The sequence below is a fragment of the Phyllobates terribilis genome, unplaced genomic scaffold, assembly GCF_046119375.1.
Source record: "Phyllobates terribilis strain yellow unplaced genomic scaffold, ASM4611937v1 Scaffold_2__4_contigs__length_985480577, whole genome shotgun sequence".
Lineage (NCBI taxonomy): Eukaryota > Metazoa > Chordata > Amphibia > Anura > Dendrobatidae > Phyllobates > Phyllobates terribilis.
The window spans coordinates 216,573,040-216,595,290 of NW_027362762.1; the positions used below are offsets into that span (position 1 = coordinate 216,573,040).

Here is a 22,251-nt window from a genome sequence, read left to right on the forward strand (position 1 = left end):
TGAAGCAACAAACTTTGTGAAAACTACAAATTGTTTCACTTTCAAAACTTTTGGCCAGGACTGTGCTGAGATACTACACAATGGCATCATTCTACCAATAGGACTGTAACTATACTGCATGGGATGTTACTGTATGGAGAAACATATCCTGCTCTTCTAGTCCATACAAAAATGATGATGACTGTGATGGAGGAGTAAGCGCTGGAACCTTTCCAGCTGCATACACGGTGAACGGACACCGCCAGCATAGAAGCCTTATGCATCCGTATTTTATTCATATTTTCTTACCCAAATGTGAATGAGGCCTTACCCTCACTGTGCCATAATTGGACAAGTTGGTCATATACAATTCTTCTCCTTACTGCCATTTGCATATAAGGGGCACTAGGTGACTGGGAACTGGTTGTGCCCATGGGCTATCCTGGCATCTCCTCATGGGTCAGACAGGGTGACACTAGGTGTGGACATATCACTGTCAGTTGGCACAGGCTGACCTTGGCTGGTGGGTGTAATGATGTGTAATCCGTGTGTGAGCGATGTGATGCCCTCCTGCCTGCAGCAGCTCTGATAGGCGCCTGCTTGGAAGTCCAGCCCAGGCTTTCCTCCTCTCCGGCAGGCAGGCAGCAGCAGCAGCGGTGGTGGCAGCGGCGGCGGCGGCAGCAGCGTCCCTCCTCCTCCTCCTCCTCCTCCCTGGCTGGCATTGTTTATGAGTGGCTCTTGGTCGTGCTTCCCTCATCTGCCGGCACATCGCTCCCTGCTCCCAGGATCCCCGCCACGGGGCGTCAGTCTGCAGCATTTCCCCAGCTCTCAGGGGCCGGGACAAGCGCCTTTCTCCAGGCTGCGAGGACGGGAGGAGGGCACAGCACTGGCACAAAGGTAGGAGTGACAGCAGCATCCCCGTACTGCTCGCCGTTTCCCCTCGGTTCTCCGTCCTGGCAGCTCCCGCGGTGCCCACTGCCCTATTCCCCGGTGCCCCCCGCCTGCCCGCCTCCTCCGCCCTGATAGCACCCTAGAAAGTTTCCAGTGTACAAAGCTCATCTCCTTTGTCTGGTCCCCCAGTGACCGGGATAGTTCTCTACTTGGCAAGTGGCGGCGAGGTGGTTGCCCAGCTGTCATCTCTGCTGGCCAACACGTGTGGGGTTCAGGACTGGCAGCAGGAGAGGTGGGCACCCTGCCACTGGGCCCTTTGTGTGGGCACCTGTCCTGCTCACTGCTCACACCCACTTGCTTGTGCCATTGTGTTATCTGTGTGCAGTAGTTGTACCTATACAATGTATCTATACGAAGTAGCTATACACTGTATCTGTACGATCTATCTATATGATGTATCCAATATATACTATATATCTATACGATGTATCTATAGGATGTATCTATACACTTTATCTATACCATGTATCTATGTATCTATACGATGTATCTATACACTGTATCTATATGATGTATCTATACACTGTATCTATATGATGTATCTATCTATATGATGTATCTATACGATCTATCTATACAATGTATCTACACGATGTGCACACAAGTGTCAGATGTCGGTGCTGATACTTTGTCCCTATATCCCTATAGAAGTGACTTGTAGAAAGGAGCACTCCACCTGTACCTCTGTCATCAGTCACAAACCAGAAATGGAGATAAAGTAGTGAGGAGGGGGGCAGATATATTTTCTGGACTTCTCACTGAAGATTACTCCAATAAGACCTTGGAATGGCTGCTTACAGAGAACAATAGCTTGAGATAGAGATAAAGGTGTGCTGTGTCACAGGATGCCCTCAGGTGATTGGTATTGCTATAGTCAGGAGGCTGGAGGTACAGCTCTATTTAGTGCTGACATCTGTTCGGTGGCCAGTTAGCCGCTGCTGCGCCAGGTGACATCTCAGCCGGTAGGAGTTTGGGTGATTGGCATGGCTGTCACTGGCGCTCTCTTATCTTTTATCTTGCATTGTTTGCCCTTAGCTGAGGAGCTGTTCCTGCTCTTCACTGCTGATGTAAGTGCAGCTACAGACCTCTTCCCATTAACCTCTTCATACGCCTGCGGCTTCTATAGGTCCCCTATGGAATAGCTAAAGGAGCAAATTAAATCTGTGTCCTCCAGAATAGAACATCTGGTTACTGGGGTAGGTGATATTATCACAAACTTCCCTGGACTGCAAAAACTGATGTGTGTCCAGTTAGGATGGCAAATCGTAGGGATTGTAGGAAAAGTTGTTAGAAGTTCCTTTCCTGGTTATTATAGGTCTGAATTTATGTACTGCTGTTAACAGCGCAATGGTGACTTAGTCACTGCCTTGTTGAAAATCATGCCACCTCGTATACGCCATAAAATATGCATATCCCTTTTAATGCCGCACGATGAATCCCACCTAATTGCCTGTGTGTCTCTCAGCATTGTTCTCTATTCATATTACCTCTAATAAGGTTAGTAATTCTCCGTACACTTGTTCCCTCTGCTAAAAAGGCATTTGCCATCAATCAGTGTGTGCACTCTGTGCAATGCTTCACTACTCCAGTCACTGCCTACTACCATAGCCTCTACTGAATACAAGTCCTAGATGTAGCAGAGCTAGGTCTGTAGCCTGGCACAACTAGCATGGTCGAACAAAGTGACAGGGGATTATACAGATGAACTTGTCGAAGGTGTTTACCAGGATTTACGAATTTTCATTATATATATAACGTGTGTATATTTTTTAAAATAAAATGTGTATATATGTATAATATATTACATTTTTGGTGGGAGGGTATATATATGTATGTGTGTGTGTGTATATGTATGTATAAATTATATATATATATATGTATATATATATACAGTATATATATATCTTTTTTGCTTAAGTGCTACCAAAAGACACTTAATATCATGCTACAGAAGATTTTTATGTTTCACATTGAGGAATATGTGTGTGTGCGGCTATAACCTCACAAATGTTTGGCCACATGGTGTGAGCATCTGCACAGCCCCAGAACCTACATATTGTTTGCATATGATTACGTTTATGGGCAAAAATCTCTTAAAAGGTTTGGATATGTTCACATCTGTGTTGGAGGTGCTGTCAGCAGCTTCCATCATAGTCCACCGTGGTGTCCATCATTTTGACAGAAAGAACAAGGATGCATGCTGCGTTATTCGCATGTCAAAGCTACAGACACCATGATGGAACCCAACTGCCCCCACAATAAGTCAGTAGTGTCTTTCAAGTGCTGTTAGATGATCCACAGGAGCTTGTGATCTAATGCCTACATTGTCAACCAGGGGTAGATGCAATGGCTCTAGGGGTACCTACTCTGCTTGTACTAGGCAGCACAGTTTATACTTAGGGGTACTATGATCTTATTTGTTTCAGTAGAGGGGGCTTGAATGGGAACACTGGAAGGAAGAAGTTGTGGAGTGCTAGTTTATGGCATGAGTATGAAGTCATTAATATAATGTAAAGTATAATTAACTGTGTTCTGTATAGAACTGGCATAATTTATGGAACCAAGAAGTGCTTTAACCAGCCTAATAATATAAAGCGAGGTGTATGCAGTATATGGTCGGGTATTACATTCTGTGCACGGTACTATTTTAAATGGACTCATTTCTATATTTACTTGATTGGTCGTAAAGTGTCCTCATGCTGGAGCATGGAGCTTATAAGGCTACATTCACTCATCCATTGAACACATCCGTGTGCTATCCCCTGCAGATCCAAAGAGTTTCATTTGTTTTCATTTCATTCATTTTCACTTCTGCTTTAAAACCTGATCCATTTGTCCGATCCGTGAGACTCAAAGCAGGTCCTATTCTCATCTGTTAGGGAGATCCGATAAATACAGCTGAAATACAGAAGCCATTTTTTATAATTCAGTTCTTTTTAAAGTGTTTCATTCGTTGGTAACTGATTCATTGCTAAGCGTTAATGAATAAAAAAAGTTCAGACATTCAACCTGCTACAGTTCTTAAAACAGATGAGAAACAAAACAAAAACAACATAGAGACAAAACGGTGGCACAAGAGAAAAACAATCTGCTTTACACAAATGTAAAAATGGAAGTGGATGTGTGAATGCAGCCTAACATAACTTGTCTGGAAATATCACTGTGTATATTTTTATATTGAATGTTATATCCAATATTTTAGTTCAGAGTTCAGGAAAAAAAAACCTCTATTGTTACTAAACCTCTCAATATATTGTAAATGTTTCATACTTTTCCTAGGAAAATTAATATTGTTATTTTGAGCCAGTCAGTTTGCCAGCCGCTCTGTCAACCTGAAGCGTCAAATGAATCAGATGTGACAGAGCTGCTTCTCTGTTGAATCCATTGCTAACTTTTGCTTAAAACCCAGTGGGGCTCACGTATCAATCTGTGACAGAAAAATGGCTATGATAGGCATATGGCAGATGAAATGTGTTCCAGTTCTATCAATGGAAGTTGTCAGCTTTCCCCTCCTTTACATATTTCCGAAGCTAGTCAGATTGTATTGTGATCAGGCTGGTTCCTTCTAGTTCTATCATTTCAGAGGTATGTTGCAGATGCCGTCATGTTCAGTAGCATTGCATCAATCAGGATACTATTGATATGTGGAACCCAATATAATATATACTGTACTTTTTTTTTTTTTACTTTTTAGACTTCATCCACACAAGCGCTATATAAATTATTGAATTGGCCACAGAGTGCATACATCTTTGTAGTACAGAGCCTAGGGCATCCTTCACATGTCCGTGTTTAAACACGTACGTGAAAAAAACAGTACTGGTGCCATCAGTGTTTTCCATCAGTATGTCATTCATGTGTCCGTTTTTACGATCATCAGTGGTTTTCATCAGTGTTTATCAGGTATGGATAAAAAATAAATTAATTACAAAGCTTCTCCTATACTTTGTAATGTTAAACACGGATGGCATACTGATGCCATCCGTGTGCCCTACGTGTTTTTCACAGACCCATAAACTTGTAGATGGCTCTTGCCCTCCGTGCTGCCGGAAAACAACGGACATGTGCATATCGCACCTTGTGTTGGAGACCATAGGTGCCCATATAATTTAGTGCAAAGTTGACCTAAGCCAGTGATTTTTAAGGTACTGGCTGACTATGCAATATGTATTGGGATGAGCCATCTTTACTTTTACATCAGCTGAAGGATTAAACATGTTGGATTCCCCATTGAGAACATATGCAAGCTCGGCTTCACATGCACACTTGGTCAAGCAGAGTGTGCATGTGTGGGGAATCCGACTATTAGGGCTCGCTCCCACTTGCGATGCAGTCGGACGAGTTCAATCTGATAAAAAAATTGGATCACACTCGCTGCAATGTTACCCTATGGTGCAGCTCACATCTGCAATTGTTTGCACATGCCGATTCGGCATGCTGCAATTGCATCCGCAAATTGGATTGCATGCACCTATATAAGTCTGTGGGTACGTGTGAAACATCACACTGCACTCGGATGTCACCCGAGTGCAGTGTGATTCCAGACGATGCCGGCGACAGAGGAGATGGAGAAATTACTTTCTCAGTCTCCTCCGCAGCTGTGCTGTGATTCTCATGCAAGAGGATCGGAGCACAGAGCACTGACTCTCGGCTCACGGTCGCAGCAGATTAGCATAGCCAATTGGATGTGTGACTCCAGCCTTAAAGATACATGGGCACTTTCACAACGTTTTCCTCAATGACACCTCAATGTTACAGTGCATAATTTTGAAACATGCTTATGCTTTCTGATAATATATTATTTGCATGCGGTGGTTTCAGGCCATATGACCTATACAATATGATTTGCTACTATATTATGCATTGTAATTTTTTTTTCATGTTACATGGTGTTAGAATAGTTTTATATTTTTTTCAAACAGGAATTAAATATGCTAATAAAAATGCCATTAAAGAGGACTTGTCACATTGAACATGAAGTCCAAACAGTGAGAATCAGGTTGTAGAGTGGGAGTAGCTGAGAAGATTGATCTTCAGTTTTGTGGGAAAAAAGATAATGTAACTTCATTCATGTAATTTAGTCATTAAAGCTGCTGCTCATTGTGGGCTTAGGAGTCCAGTGAGCGGTGTTATTAGTGGTAGACAGTCTTTCTTGTAGAACGCTGCATAAAAAAGACAGTACTACCCATTTATAAGCAGGACCTCCCTCTGGACTCCTAAACAGGGAATGACCAACAATTTAAAGCACTCCAGCATTTTGTTTTTTTATTGCAGGGCTGCAGTGGCGCTACTAATGTAAGATCCCTGCACCTAGTATTATACTTACCACCTGCCGCCATCTTCAGCTCTTTCCGGCGCACCTCCAGTTCCGCATCGCCATCTTGTGACCGCAACTTCCGACTGACCAGAAGTCAGAGGTAACGGTCACATTCTCTTGAGGCTCTCATAGACTTGCATTGAAAAGTGACATTTGGCTCACTCCACTGGAGCGATCCGGCAGGTCACAAACTGCTGGAGATCGACCGGAGTGGGCGGATAACAGCAGAAGAAGGCGGGTGGTAAGTATAAGACTAAGTGCAGGGGCATTATATTAGCAGCACCACTCCAGCACTGCAATTAAAAAAAGCGGAATGGTGCTTTGAATATAAATGTTACATGGTTTACTAAATCTCTTCCAACAAAACTATGAGTCATTCTGCTCTTTAACCCTAGAACGCATACCTGGGGCCTCGCAGGCCCGCCCTGTTAATTGTTTTCTATTTTCTGCAAGATTACTTTAGTTAGAATTTTGAAACTCCTGGTATTCCTCAGGTATATAGTTGTTTGTCATTTCCAGTTGGTCATTTATTTATTATTTGCACACGGCCTAAAAGGCCCCAGGTATGTGAAAGTGTAGATTTTTATGGTCATGCATTCTAGGGTTAACCTGCTGCCCACATGATATGCCATCTCAATATGCTATCACTTTTAGTAAGGGGAATATCCCTTTAAGGGTTTGATAGAGATTATATATATATATATATATATATATATATATATATATATATACAGTTAGGTCCATATATATTTGGACAGAGACAACATTTTTCTAATTTTGGTTCTAGACATTACCACAATGAATTTTAAACAAAACAATTCAGATGCAGTTGAAGTTCAGACTTTCAGCTTTCCTTTGAGGGTATCCACATTAAAATTGGATGAAGGGTTTAGGAGTTTCAGCTCCTTAACATGTGCCACCCTGTTTTTAACGGGACCAAAAGTAATTGGACAGATTAAATAATTGTAAATAAAATATTCATTTCTAGTACTTGGTTGAAAACCCTTTGTTGGCAATGACTGCCCGAAGTCTTGAACTCATGGACATCACCAGATGCTGTGTTTCCTCCTTTTTGATGCTCTGCCAGGCCTTCACTGCGGTGGTTTTCAGTTGCTGTTTGTTTTTGGGCCTTTCTGTCTGAAGTTTAGTCTTTATCAAGTGAAATGCAGCTCAATTGGGTTGAGATCAGGTGACTGACTTGGCCATTCAAGAATATTTCACTTCTTTGCTTTAATAAACTCCTGGGTTGCTTTGGCTTTATGTTTTGGGTCATTGTCCATCTGTAGTATGAAACGACGACCAATCAGTTTGGCTGCATTTGGCTGGATCTGAGCACACAGTATGGCTCTGAATACATCAGAATTCATTCGGCTGCTTCTGTCCTGTGTCACATCATCAATAAACACTAGTGACCCAGTGCCACTGGCAGCCATGCATGCCCAAGCCATCACACTGCCTCCGCCGTGTTTTACAGATGATGTGGTATGCTTTGGATCATGAGCTGTACCACGCCTTCACCATACTTTTCTCTTTCCATCATTCTGGTAGAGGTTGATCTTGGTCTCATCTGTCCAAAGAATGTTCTTCCAGAACTATGCTGGCTTTTTTAGATGTTTTTTAGCAAAGTCCAGTCTAGCCTTTTTATTCTTGATGCTTATGAGTGGCTTGCACCGTGCAGTGAACCCTCTGTATTTACTTTCATGCAGTCTTCTCTTTATGGTAGATTTGGATATTGATACGCCTACCTCCTGGAGAGTGTTGTTCACTTGGTTGGCTGTTGTGAAGGGGTTTCTCTTCACCATGGAGATTATTCTGTGATCATCCACCACTGTTGTCTTCCATGGGCACCCAGGTCTTTTTGCATTGATGAGTTCACCTGTGCTTTCTTTCTTTCTTTCTCGGGATGTACCAAACTGTAGATTTTGCCACTCCTAATATTGTAGCAATTTCTCAGATGGGTTTTTTCTGTTTTTGCAGCTGAAGGATGGCTTGTTTCACGTGCATGGAGAGCTCCTTTGACCGCATGTTTACTTCACACCAAAACCTTCCAAATGCAAGCACCACACCTCAAATCAACTCCAGGCCTTTTATCTGCTTAATTGAGAATGACATAACGAAGGGATTGCCCACACCTGTCCATGAAATAGCCTTGGAGTCAATTGTCCAATTACTTTTAGTCCCTTTAAAAACAGGGTGGCACATGTTAAGGAGCTGAAACTCCTAAACCCTTCATCCAATTTTAATGTGGATACCCACAAATGAAAGCTGAAAGTCTGAACTTCAACTGCATCTGAATTGTTTTATTTAAAATTCATTGTGGTAATGTCTAGAACCAAAATTAGAAAAATGTTGTCTCTGTCCAAATATATATGGACCTAACTGTATAAATATAAATATATATATATATATATATATATATATAATTTTTATTTATTTTTTTGGTCGATTTCTATTTTTTATTACAAAAAAACAAACAAAACTGAGTCTGATCATTCATTAGTGATTCTTCCAGACTGTCTTCACTAGCACACATACACACTGGTGACCCGCTAGTTCCCAATGCTGGGATGCATTGTGGGTAAGGGTCTTGTTTCCCTACTGGAGTGTTTCTTTAAGTGCTGTCAGGCACATTTTTACTCTTGGCAACTATATAAATGTCTTCTGTTTGACTCTTCAGGCTTTTCGATGGCTTGTTTATGATTTCTGTGATAGTACACATTCATCTCGCTGCTCGTCATAATCTTCTTTTTCTTCCCTTCAACTGTTCAGATCATAATTGTCTTTTTCATTGAATTGGGTCATAATAGGATTAAGTTACAACATAATCATTGCGGCTTCAAGTGGAAAAATAGGCTTTATTTGATCTAGGATACATTTATATACTTTTCATGCTATGAACAACATTATCAAAAGCCAAGAGGAGTCAATTGTTTCACCTGGGTGACATCTTCTCCAGTGAAACACAGCCTATGTATGAAAGGGACTGGTCAATGTCTTGAACTTTTGTAGATATACACATGGCTGTCGCATACGGTAATTGCTTAGTTATGCAGTGTTTTATTTCCAGGACACTGCTCTTTTAAGGATGGAAAGATGATAATGTTGATTTCAGTAATGTTTGCGGCAGCTGAATCAAGAAATGGAGTGGTGCGGTGGATAAGAGGGAGGACCTGACCAGCCCTGGGATTGTGAGGATGCCACAGCCTACACTTCCTTTGATTCCTTCCCATTAATGACTTAAAGTCCGTTTTGGATCAGTTTTCCAAATGTGAAACTCATCGAAGTCATGTTCACCCGTTCAGTATGTGGTCAGTATTTTACCTCTGTATTTGTAAGCCAAAACCAAGAGAGGAACAATCAGAGGAAAAGTATAATAGAAACACGTCACCACTTCTGTATCAATCATCCAATCCTGGTTTTGGCTTACAAATACTGATATAAAATTCTCACCAAGCACTGAATGTGTGAATGTGGCCTTAGGCTGAAACTGTAATTTTTCTCTAGTGAACCTCAAAATTAAGTTCAAACGTTGTGGATTCTTCTGAAATGCAGTAAAACCCTCGTGAATCACATTGCAGATTTTGATGCGGATTCACTAAAATGGGTAAAATAGCTGGCAAAAAGATACACAGACTTGCAGAATATGTGAAAATCCACACTACAAGGGAAATTTATGGATTTTATCTGCACTTTGGGCACCAAGAAAGCTTTCACCACCTGTGAATATATCTAGAAGCAAAATCCTAAATACATTACTGCTAAGAAATCTCAATGCATCCTTGCATTATTCTGCTTAGTCTGTGCTCCGCGGCGTCCTTAGTGGTGCTGCCATTTGGCACCTAATGGAAATCACTGAGAGGTGTTGTGCTATAGACACTCTGCTGGCAGCGGCACATGCCTGCAATCATGTCATTATGTGCACAGTAGTTTCCCTTCCCATGAGTCACATGCTCGGTTTGTTGACATGTCATTTGTGACTTCTCCATGGGGTGTCATATTGATTCTTAAGAGTGGGTAGGAGTAGAAAGCTAATTTTACCTTTGTGTTATACTCAATGCTTATGTGTTTCCCAGAGAAGTCTAAAAGCATTATTTAGATTTAAAATATAACATTTTACATGATGTAAAATGTTTTCTTTTTTTTTTTAGTAAAAACTATGGGTCAGATTTATAAAAACTGTTAAAAAAACATATCTTTGTTACCAATAGCGACCAGTCACAGCGCAGTTTTTATTTTTCAAGAGGTGAATACAAAATGAAAGCTGCACTGTGATTGGTTGCTATGGACAAAAAAGACAGTGTTTGTTTTACACCGTTTCATAAATCACCCCTATATGTTGAAGCACAGATATTGGCATTAACAGGATCAGGTATGATACTATACCCTCAGGATAGGTCATCAAAATCACACCCACCACTGCCATCGATCAGCTGCTAGCAGTTCTCATAGCTAGCAGTTGACCATTGGTGCCGGACCCTTACCGATCTGATATTGATGATCTACCTGAGGATATGGCATCCATATCTTGTGATTGGACAACCCCTTTAACATAAGCCATGCGCTCCCAAGTGGTAGAAAAATTGCCTTTCATTCATCCATGTTGTGACGTTTTAGCTTGAGGATGGAGCTGATATAATGTACAATAGGCGAATAAAGAAATCAAATTGCCACAGTGATGATCTTAGCATGTCCTTTGTCATCCTGTCCTTTGTCAACCTGTCATATTACCAATGGTTGACATCCAGTCGTCTATTGTAAAGACATTTGGGCAGACTGATCATAGTATTCACACAAGTCGCCTATTGTAAAAACATTTGGGCAATGTATTTACTCAAGCTTTTGGGATAAATACTTTGCAAACTATGCGCCAGATTCATCAAGGCTGACGTTTTTCACGCCGGTCTTGATGAGGGGCGGTATGGAGTGCAAGGCTCCTGATTCATTAAGTGGTGCGCGACTCTTAATAAATCAGGCGAGGTGGGAAGTGACGTGCACCTCCAAGCGTGCCTCCTACAAATCTTACTCCAGTCCCTGTTGGAGTAAGATTGGTAGCAATGTGAATGTCACCACTCATCATGAATTTGATGAACGGAGGTCGCCACACCTCCATCCCGCCCCAGCTCCACTCACTTTGTTGGATGGAGACGCCAAAAGTCGCTAAATTTTTGCCCAGCCTAGTGTTGCTCAAAAATGTTGCAACTTTTCACACCAGAATTCTGTTGAAAAATCTTTGAAGAATCGGACCCTAAAGCCTTTGGCCTAGTGCCATATTTATATTGCCTTTGAACAACTGTATGTGAAACCGCTGCGATGTGTCAGGACTCAGGAGCAATATGCAGGGCCTTATTTTTGCCAAGTTTATGTAACTTGAAGGCAAAATGACAAATACCACTTGGTAAAATGTCCCATCACCAACATGACACCATTTGTTAATAACTGCATTTCTAAATCTTCCACATGTTAGCAAAACGTAACTTTTTTGTCGACAGTAGTTACCCGATGCTGTGTAGAAGCTGAAGCCACACTGTATACATATGTGAATGGTGCACGTTGGAGGACAGGACTTGCAATCAATCAGCTCCATATCCAGACCTCCCTTCACTGTTACAGTATTGAATACACCTGGTTAGATAATTAAACCCTCTGTTCTGGTGTATGGTACAGCAACAGGTCTATACTGGGACCAGAAGAATATATTTAGCAGGCATTTCTTGGAAGCTGTGATGGGAGGTCTCCAGTGCTTTCATAAAATGTATTTATTACCAGTGAGGATTTACTGCCAGAGCACCTTATCTAAAATATGTGGTCTTGTGATATGGATAGCAGCACTGTATACCGTATACTCATTGTACGCTGACATTTCTGCTACTTTAGATTGTGTCTGTACCTACAGAAAGCTAATACATTTATTTCTGAACATTGGTGGGGAAGGGGGAAATACAGATCCACTTATATAATATAGATATTTACTGTATACGGGGTGGTAGTGCTACCCAATTATATTAAAGGCAACAAAAGTAATATTTCCCTATTGAGTACCGCAGTCGCATAAAAAGTCATGTTTTTATATTGCCACAAAACTGATTAACACAGCAATAAGAACATTTATAAATTTCCGTTCACTAACACAGCAGATGTCACCGATCACCTCTTAAATATCTTGTGAGAAGCCGGCCTGGGAATCTTCTGGCTGTGATAGTAAAATCCGCTTTGGAGCACATCTGAAGTATAACGGTTTGGCCTGAGTTTACAAGGATATATTTTTGACTTCCAACATTCCACAATCATATATGTGGCAGTTAATGAGACCATAGCTAGTGGACCATATTCACATGAACTGTCATATTCTATGTAAAGTGCTGTTTTTTAGGTTTATATGTTGTACAAACTGCTTGGCATATCCTGGTATAACTCTGGCAACTTTTGCATTAACGTGTATTTTTTAAATTATCACTGTTCTGTATCTGTAAAGATTGATGCACCTTCCCTCCCCCCCTCCCCACCCTACTCCCGATGACCGTAAAGACTGTCCCATTAGAGTTCACAAAGTTTGGCGTTGCCAAGAGTTTATTGGAATCTGACCTGCTAGTAACTTTAGGGAGTGTATTTTTGGGGCATTTAATGTTCCTTTTTGTAACAGGTGAATGGTTTCTCATTCTTTAACCAGCTTGTAAATTGCATTCTAAGGGAAAGCGATTGGAACAGTAATTTGGCTCTAGTAATTGGTGCACTATTTAGTTGTTTCCTTCTGCACCACAAAGGGTGGGCAGAGTATGCAGTGTGCCCCTTGCTTCGTCTGGGTGGCACTAGACTTATATAAGGTTAGGATGGCAATTCATGGTATAAAGTCCAGCCTCGTGGTCATGTGGTGGAGGGACCTATTTCCAGAGCTTGTGCTTGTGACACTGATTAGCTCCATTATATGATAGACTTACCCCAGTAGATAATTTGCAAACAAGAACGCTCTTCCTGATTATCTGTCAGTGTAAACTTGTTGTTGGTGTTAAATGAGAAAAATAGTCATTTGTCTCCCCACTCCTTATTTGAAAGGTGTTGACTGGGAATGACTAAGGCTGTGTGCCCACAATGCATTTTTTAAGCGTTTCCACAGCGGCAATTCCGCTACAGAAACGCTTAAAAAACGCTTGTTAGATGGCCTGACATGTTCCCCAATGATAATCGGCATGTGCTGTGCACATGATGCGGAAATTTCCGCTGCGGATTATCATTACGGAAAAAAACGCAGCACTACCAATTATTTTGCGGAAGCGCTGCGTTTTCGCCGCCATTGACTTGCATTGGATGCATGGAATCTGCATCACTGCATCTGTACATGCGGATTCCATGCGTTCCAATGTGCGGATGGTACCCGGGTTTGGAGAAGAGGAGACTCTCCTCCAGACCCGGGTACCATAGTACCTGTAAAAAAAAAAGAATAAAATAAAAAATAAACATTATACTTACCTTCTGATGGCCCTCGGTGTCTTTGTCCTGGCTTGCCGGCAGCTCGCGGTGGACTCAAGGACCTGCCATGACGTCATTTAGTCATGTGACGGGTCACGCGACCGCTGACGTCGACAGGTCCTTTCAATGTACCACGAGCTGCCGGCAATCCGAGACGCATCGAATAAAGACTCCAGGGGCCACCAGAAGGTAAGTATATATTTATTTTTTCTTTTTTAACATTCTTTCGGTCACACTATATAAATCTATGCCGGTTGCATGGATTTATATAGTGTGACCAAGTTGTCAAGCACTTTCCAAGTAATGCTAAAATCACTTGGAAAGCGCTTGACAATCCGCATGCTGAAATGCATGTGAGGAACGCTTCACATCCGCTTGTCCCTGGCAGGAAAAACGCATGCACAATCCGCATGTACAATCCGCATGTACAATCTGCATGTACAATCATCATGCGTTTTTTCTGCCAGGGAGATGCAGAAACTCTCAGGAAAAAATCCGGAGCATTTCTGCATCGTGGGCACATAGCCTTAGAGTGTGTGTGGCCATCTGGCGGAAAATTTTTCTCTGTGTTTCTTTTTCCTCTGCATGACATTGACTAATCATAAGTAGGAGACATTATGCAGGAGGAAAAAAGATCACGCCCCCAGAGAAGGTTAGACCTGGCTTTCTCTGTGTGAGATATGTAATGTTACTCAGCTCTGCTCTCCTCACTGATATAACTTCTGGCATCTACTGTAATTACAAGGGAGGGAGAGTAGAGCAGAGCTGTGTGACATTACAAACATCTTTTGAAGCTCTCATCTCAAGACATTGTCAGTGTGGGGGGAGGAGTAGAGAAAAGCTGACAGCAGCTGTTAGGGTACAGCTGCAAGAGGTGTTTGTAATGACTCACAGCTCTGTTCTACTACCCCCCCCCCACGCTGACTGGAGAGCTGCAGATGTAGAGGTGTTTGTAATGACCCACAGCTCTGTTCTACTACCCCCCCCCACGCTGACTGGAGAGCTGCAGATGTAGAGGTGTTTGTAATGACTCACAGCTCTGTTCTACTCCCACCCCCCACTGTAACCGGAGAGCTGCAGATCTAGAGGTGTTTGTAATGACCCACAGCTCTGTTCTACTCCCCCCCCCCCCCTCCACACTGACCGGCAAGCTGCAGATGTAGAGGTGTTTGTAATGACCCACAGCTCTGTACTACCCCCCCCCCCCCCACACACACACACACACACTGACTGGAGAGCTGCAGATGTAGAGGTGTTTGTAATGACACACAGCTCTGCTCTACTCCCTTACCCCTCTTGTAATCACAGTAGATTTTCGCAGTAAGATCAGTGAAGAGTGCAGGGCTGTGCGTCATAACGTATCTTACACAGAGAAAGCTGGGTCTGACATTCTAGGGGCGTATTTTTTTTCCCTGCATGACACTCCCTGCTCACAAATAGTCAACTTCATGCAGGGGAAAATGTAAACTCCATCACCGACGGATCTCCGCTAATGCATCCTTGGCTAAATGGGAAATTAGCAGAAACATTTAACAAATTCATAGCTTTGCAATGAAGATGAGAAATTAAAAAATAAAGTTTACATTTTATTCAGCTCTGCAGCCACTTTTCCACTATGTGGCCAGTTTAACATGTTAAAACTGGTGAAAAGTCCTCTTTAATTCCCCAGTCTCTGAAGCTGTTACTGCTGCAACGCTTATAAGCGCATTATTCCACTTCATAGCTCCTCCGCATAGTGTTACATGTCTTCCTAATGTAGCAGCACTACCTGATGCGGGAACCCCAGCTAATAGTAACTACTTAGTCACCATTGCTGGAACAGCAGTTGTCCTCCTAGTATCACTTTCTCTTACTGACAGGTCCCATACATCTGATGACGTCTCTCATTCCTACAGTAAAAATCATGCTGTGCCATAACTTCATTGTATGCAAATAAGAAAAGTAATTGCAGGCAGAAGGTAATAATCGCTGGCCTGTCTGCTCTCTGTGCCCTGCAAATAATTTACTGCGGAGTGACATGCCCATGCTGGCCAGCTCCCTGTCACATCATTAAGGCTACTTTATACTTGGATGATAAATTTCTAGCTTACTGTTATGTTGCTTGTCCCAAGATGCAGCCGAGCTACCTAGAAAAAACATCAAAATTGGAGGACTGAGCCGGTTATAGACAAATGTTTTCAGAACCGACCTACGGAGGTCACCAAATATAGATGATCTTAGCCTCCAGCCATCATTACAAGTTTGCGGTTGACATAAGATAGGGGAATAAGAGATTTCTCTTCAAATTACTAATGGTAGCAGCTGCTGCACACTTGATGACTGTTGTAAGTGGCAGGGGTAAGAAAGACACCTGCAATATTGCATTACTCTGCTTTATCTGAGCAGAAACATGCTGTAATAGGAAACCAACATAATTAATAATAATATGCAGCACAGATGAACAGAACACCAACCCCAGCCTCATCTGATGTCTTGGACAGAAGAGAAGCTTCACTTCTGTGCTAGTAGATCAGACAAGTCCAGACTTTCCCTGATCATGTCCCCAGCATTCATCAGCAGATGATACTGCACCATTATGGGAAATTGTCAGAATTACCAGATCGAACAACACATTTCAATCACTCCAATATGACAGATTTGTTACTATCGCATAGATTTTAGTAATATGTTGCATTTTTGATCATTTAATATGTCACTTGGTGAAGAGGGCCATTTATTCATACTGACCACGGGGAAGATCATTTCATACTGGTAGCGTCAGATCAAGGTTGATGTAGGCTCTAAAGCAGGGATGTCAAACTCAAAATACACAGAGGGCCAAAATGAAAAACTAGGACAAAGTCATGGGCCAACCAGTATACAGGATAATAGGCCCCACACAGTCCTCCATACAGAATAATGGGCCCCACATAGTCCTCCATACAGAATAATGGGGCCCACATAGTCCTCCATACAAAATAATGGGGCCCACATAGTCCTCCATACAGAATAATGGGGCCCACATAGTCCTCCATACAGAATAATGGGCCCCACATAGTCCTCCATACAGAATAATGGGCCCCACATAGTCCTCCATACAGAATAATGGGCCCCACATAGTCCTCCATACAGAATAATGGGCCCCACATAGTCCTCCATACAGAATAATGGGCCCCACATAGTCCTCCATACAGAATAATAGGCCCCACATAGTCCTCCATACAGAATAATGACCCCACATAGTCCTCCATACAGAATAATGGGCCCCACATAGTCTGCCATACAGAATAATGGGCCCCACATATGGGTGGTGGTTCTGGTGTCGTTGGTGTTTCTATTATACCTTTTCTCTGATTGTTCCTCGTCTGGTTTTGGCTCCCACTGCTGAGAAAAAATATTGATCGAATACTGATAGTTGGTCCGTGGCCTAAAGCGAAGTATCTACAATATTTAAACTGACCCCAAACAGAAAGTTCTCTTTTCTGAAATTTTACAAAAAAAAACTGTTTAAGGGCTCGTTCACATGACTGTACTTTTGGTCTTAGTGCTATCCGTAAAAAAAACAGACAGCACTCAGACCAATGTTATTCAATAGGTCAATGCAGATGAGTGGTTTTTGTCACAGACTGGATCTGGGTGTGAATAAAGTGCAGCATGCACTAGTTTCTTTTGTAAATCAGATGTGACTTGCCCATTCAAGTTTATGGGTGAGCAAAAAAATTGGATGCAATACGGAGCCACAGTACAGCATCTGTTTTTTTACGGATACAGTGCAGTTCTGTAATATAGGAAACCATAAATGGTCTTGAAAATGATTAATAGGTGCTCTAATGTAAAAAAGGTGGATTGTATACGGACTGCCCACAGATGACAAGTGAGAAAAAAAATTTAGTTTTCTGGATGAAACGTTGAACAATTTTTTATACATTCATGTGAACCTGGTCTTACATGTAGAATAGCATCAATGTACAGTTTATACCAGTGATAAATGTACAACAGGCTGCAGGTGAAGCAAAAATTCAGAGCTATCAATCAGCAGAGGGCCATTTCCATAGACTGGTCAGTAAGATCAGCTCTAACCCACAGCAGTCGGTATTATCTGTCTAGTGCAAGGGTGACATTGACATATCTGGTTGCTGTGGTTTCAGTGCAGATTTGCACCTTGAACAATGTAAGTAAATAAACCCTTCTGAATTGTAGAATTTGCAACATTCCAGAATGTTATAGATGTGTATTCAGACATAAAAATATTTATGACCTGTTATCACACTTAACTATAATAATCCCTATGATTATTCCCAGACATTGGGTCTTCCAGGGTCAGTGAGAACGTACATTGCTCTTTTGCTGACGCAAAAGAAAATCCAAAAGATTGGTGGTAGTAGTATTATATATTTCTGCACTTCACTTGATTACATGTCAATGTATCAAAAGGTGAAAATAACACTTTTATGCATTATAAATGATGTGTTCTCTACAGGTAAACACTAAATAATTATTACCAAGAATCTTATCATTGTAGATCTGATCCCCCACCAGATGTGGCCTGGATAAAGTGATAATCCATCCTGGAATACTATTTTGTTTTCTTGTTTAAACTTTTAAAATGCTGTTATAATCTTCATAATATATTTTTACTTCGCCATAAAGCTGGCAATATACCATGGCGTATGTTTAGCCAAGCCCACTGATTTTGACTGGACCAGCTGGCTATCAAATCCATGTTGGAAATACACTTTCTAGTGGGGAAATTTGAAAGCAGCTTACAACTGTCACGGGTGTGTCAGATGTAGCAGACAGTCATTCTGCAGCTGGTTGCAGAAGGTCACTTCATTTGGCATTACAGACGCTTTCTTAAATCTGTCTTACTTTAGGACCCAGCGGCTACCTCCCTCCTGCTCTGATTGACACCCTGTCCTGGGTGTTTAAATACTTTGAGTTTGCTGCAGGGAGGTGCCGGTGACATTCACATGTTCCCTTGTGAAGGCTTAGAGCTATTGCAGTCGGCTTACTTCCTCTTTGGTGCTCTGGAGGACGTTTGATGGAATCTCTCTGATGTCTTCTCAAGCTAAGTTTCTCCCCCCTGTGTTAGTTTCCCTTGTTGTCTTTAGTTTACAGTGGGGACAGGCCAGTGCTCACAACCCCTCTTCGCTACCCAGGACCTAGCTCCAGGGATATACAGGGCTTAGGTTTCCTGTTCGGGAATTGGTGAGGAACCAATATAGGGAAGGTAGGGGAGACAGGGTGATATTAGGTCAGCCTAGGAGGTCTCCACTCCCCCTTTCCCTAGTGTCTGGGCTCCCTTCCCCTCATCCCTTCATGTTGCACTTTGTCTTTCCTACACTGTGCGTAACAACAACCTCCTCTCCCCATTTAGAACATATGCACACTTCCAAAAGGAACGTGCATGTGTTTGGAGAGCTTGCTAGGAATGGATGTTGGTCGACAGATTTCAAATATGGCAACTTTTATCTCTATTTAGATCCCCAAATTCCCTTAATAGTAGATAAATCATAAAAATTTGGCCGCTCCGTTACCATCAGAAGGATTTTAGGTGCTTACTGAGTACTGTTTGTACATCAAACTCAATAATATCAGTATGTAGAACCTATGCTCTTCCCACCCAGTTTATTTCTGCTGTGATTAGTGCCACAGGACAATATAACAATTTGATGAGTCCTCATTTAAAGGGGATGGCCAGGCTTGGGATAGTGACTGCAGACTTTTTATGTGACTACAGACTGTCCAATTGCATGTGCATGTTGTCTTGATTCACTGATGTTCCTGATGCAAGCAGGTCGTCATGTGGCTGCATGTATGCGATTTGCATACTTACAGTCACATACCAACAAGGCATGTTCTGCTTCTTTTCATAGATATGAATTGTAGGAAGCCAGATGATTCTAGTCGGCACATGACTGCAAGTATACAAATCTCATATATGCAGGTACAGTACTGCCCGCTCTCTCCGGAAACACTGGGCAGTCTGCAATCACATAGAGCGACTGCAGAATTTTGCCCCAACCCCAGACAACCTATTTAATTTCCTTTGTCATGGGCCAAAGCAAACTGTATGGGTATATATACGAAAGTTACTGTTTGCCGATTGTCAGCTGCATATCCCCTGTTTACATCGGGAAATGTGCTGCCAACGACCATTGTCTTTTAGTCCACCAGAAGAATTAGCGTGATAGCTGCCATCCTTACATTGACCAGTCATTGGAATTTCGGTGCCTTACAAAGGCTTGTTCAGCCAATTATCATCCCACGTAAAAGGGTCCGTTGTAGCAAAATGAAGTCCATAATGGGTTTTGTCATCCTGGGTAACAATAATGGTGATCAGATTTCAAACTTTTTCTGTAGGTCAGATAATGATTCTAAACTCAGTTGTACAGTAGTTATCAGTATGATCAGGCATTCGTCGCTTCATCATATGAACATTGTACGTGAACCCCTTTAAGAAACATTGTCTAGGTTGTTGAGCATGAAAATTGGTTTACTTTATTAACACTTACAAAAAAAAAATGGAAAAGCAACAGAAGATTGTAATATTCTCAGTGGGATGTGACAGAATCTGATTTAGTGGTAATGTAATTGTAAATTAAATCTTATCCAGGTAAATGAACAGGGCTGTATGTGTGAAGTATATAGCGAAAATACTGCGAGTAAAAAGGCAAAATGCATAAACGAGTACATTTACATAGTACATTAGCAACATAAACTCATCTCCATAATGTTGTATTTAATCTGTACAGGTCTTTATATATACAGCTCTACTATTGTGTAGGTAAAATCTTTCTCCAGCCTTTGATATGCTGATTTGGCCATTGTGGGCGCACTTATGTATATACAGTGTATGTGAAATGTCATTTTGTGTATTTCAAGAACATGTCTTTGTATTTCAAATAACATGGCAAATAAAATGAATACCATTTAAAATGGACATTTTATCTTCTGCACAACCTGAAATCAGTGTGATGAGACAGATAAATCAGGTCTGATTGACAAACCCCTTCCCGTCTGAAGTGACAGATCACAGTGGTCCTAAACTGCTTAGTGGGGAATTTACTGGCAGATGTGTCTATTCTTCAGAGATAATTACCTCTTTCACCACGGACATATGTAACTAAAAATACATACAATACAATGCTCATCCTGAGCCTTATCACCAGGCTTTACTTCTGTGCTCTGCTCACTGGCTTATATAGGAAATTAAAATTTTCTCTTTGATGTGGAGGCATGTGATTAGTGGTGTATTATAATATTAAAATCCATCTCACACATAAGTTATAGAAATATTTCCATTTAATAGGATTGTATTACAATGCTGCATAAAAACACCACGTAATGTCTGCTCAAGTGAAAAATGTATCTTTTAATTTTGAGAGTTATTATATTTTGAAGCATTTGCACAATAACGTCTTAATGGGGTTGTTCACTACTGGACAACCCCTTATTAATGTCTCAAGGGTGCTGCACGATAAAAAAAAAATCTGGACCCACAAGCTTGTTTGATTATCAGCCCTGTATCCTTGGCCGATCTCCTGACATACAATGTCACGTGAAGGCTGAAGCCAATTAGTGACACATTTCCGAGTAGGAGAAACACTTTTCCATTTGTACGCAGTTGTGAAGGCTGCAACCTATCAGCCATTAACCAGGGGTTGTCTAGTAGTAGAAAAACCCTTTAAAGTTGATTTTAATGAAAAATCTTGCTATAAAATATGTTGCAAACAAATTGACCAGCAGGTATGGCATGCCATTGGCGCACTTCAGTGCAAACTGCTGCCTTGAAAATAGGTCTGGGAATATTATCATTTATTCGCCAGCATCATCCTCTATAGCAGAGATGAAGCCTTCTACAAAAGCAGAGCCAATAGTAGTCTATATGGTGGAACATGGAGACCCTAAACTTTTGGGCTATAATCTGCATGTCACTTGTATTGTCCTCCTGTAGCACTATATAAAATATGTACTGTCTCCTAAATGGCTTCTAGAGAAGAATACTTCCATTATATGATGATATCTAATGCAAAATTGTACATTTACATCAGCCGACCAGCAATACTAAACGACCACCCACCAGCAACTTTGCTGATCAGCAGTTTAGTTAATAGCAACTTCAACATCCCCATTGACACTTCTCTCTCAGTTGCCTCTAAGCTTCTATCCCTCACTTCGGCCTTACTCAATGGTCTTCCGCAGCCTCTCATAAATATGGCCACACTCTGGACCTCATCTTCACCTGCCTCTGTTCCCTATCTAACCTCTCTATCTCACCCCTCCCTCTTTCTGACCACAACCTACTTACATTCTCTATCCTCTCCTCTCCAGGGCAACAATCCTCACTCCACAAACTAGCATACCCTCGCAGAAATCTCAAACACCTAGACCTACACTCAGGGCCGTATTTTCCCTTAGGCACTTGTAGGCACGTGACTAGGGCGCCGGAATTCGGGGAGGGCGGCGCCTGAGCGTGGTTGTTTTTTTGGGGGGGGTTTGTGCCCCGAGCCGGCCGGGTGGCTCCGCCCCCGCCCGCTGCGGCACATACTGGCAGACAG

The 22,251-nt window shown here is 41.8% G+C and overlaps 1 protein-coding gene across 1 annotated transcript in view; it reads left to right on the forward strand.

Annotated features, from left to right (window-relative positions):
• The first annotated feature begins 620 nt into the window (after positions 1 to 620).
• Positions 621 to 22,251, forward strand: part of ENOX1 (ecto-NOX disulfide-thiol exchanger 1) — a 691,503-nt gene continuing 669,872 nt past the window's right edge. Inside the window, exon 1 of the mRNA XM_073663900.1 lies at positions 621 to 876. The gene's annotated coding sequence lies outside the window, so the exon portion shown is untranslated. The remainder of the gene's footprint in view (positions 877 to 22,251) is intronic.